We start from the raw sequence: 960 nt of genomic DNA on the forward strand, positions 1-960 counted from the left end.
GAGAGAGAGAGAGAGAGAGAGAGAGAGAGAGAGAGAGGGCAGAGTCAGAGAGATGCCATGATGCCATGTAGCTGCCACAGGAGAAAGATGCCTAGAACTTTACCCAGTAAGTCACAGCCTTGTGGCAATACACAGATGAATAGAAATGGATAAAGATATAAGAGCTAGCTAGAAATATACTTGAGCCATTGCCCAAAGAGTATTGCAATTAATAGTTTCTTTTTCTTATTTTTATTGAGCTCTACATTTTTCTCTGCTCCCCTCCCTGTCAACCACCTTCAACCCTCTTCCAAGGTCCCCATGCTCCCAATTTACCCAGGAGATCATGGTTTTTTCTACTTCCATGTAGATTAGATCTATTTAAGTCTCCCTTAGTGTCTGCATTGTTGTCTAGGTTCTCTGGGATTGTGATTTGTAGGCTGGTTTTCTTTGCTTTATGTTTAAAAACCACCTATGAGTGAGTAAATATGATAATTGTCTTTCTGAGTCTGGGTTATCTCATTCAAAATGATGTTTTCTATCTCCATCCATTTGCCTGCAAATTTCAAGATGTCATTATTTTTTTCTGCTATGTAGTACTCCATTATGTAAATATACCACATTTTCCTTATCCATTCTTTGGTCACAATCAATAGTTTCTATGTGATTATTTGAGTCTGGGCAGCCGGAAAATGAATGAGCAGTCTCCACTTACAGAAGATACTATGCTCTCCCCCACCACGCATCTTCCTCTAAACAATCGGCTAGAGCGGTCCTGATGGGAAGCAGCAGAATCCTGGGTCCCATCACAGACCTGAATCTGGGTACAGAAGCATTTTTCCTGTCCCTGGATTTGGTGGGAAAGTGACTTTCCTGTGCTTTCAGGTGTTAGGGCCAAGTTGGACAGGAGGCTCAGTCTGCCTCTAAGGCTGCTCCCCAGGGACACCCAAAAGACGCACGCAAGACACACACTTTGTTTTT

This window comes from Microtus ochrogaster, linkage group LG4 (assembly GCF_000317375.1).
Source record: "Microtus ochrogaster isolate Prairie Vole_2 linkage group LG4, MicOch1.0, whole genome shotgun sequence".
NCBI lineage: Eukaryota > Metazoa > Chordata > Mammalia > Rodentia > Cricetidae > Microtus > Microtus ochrogaster.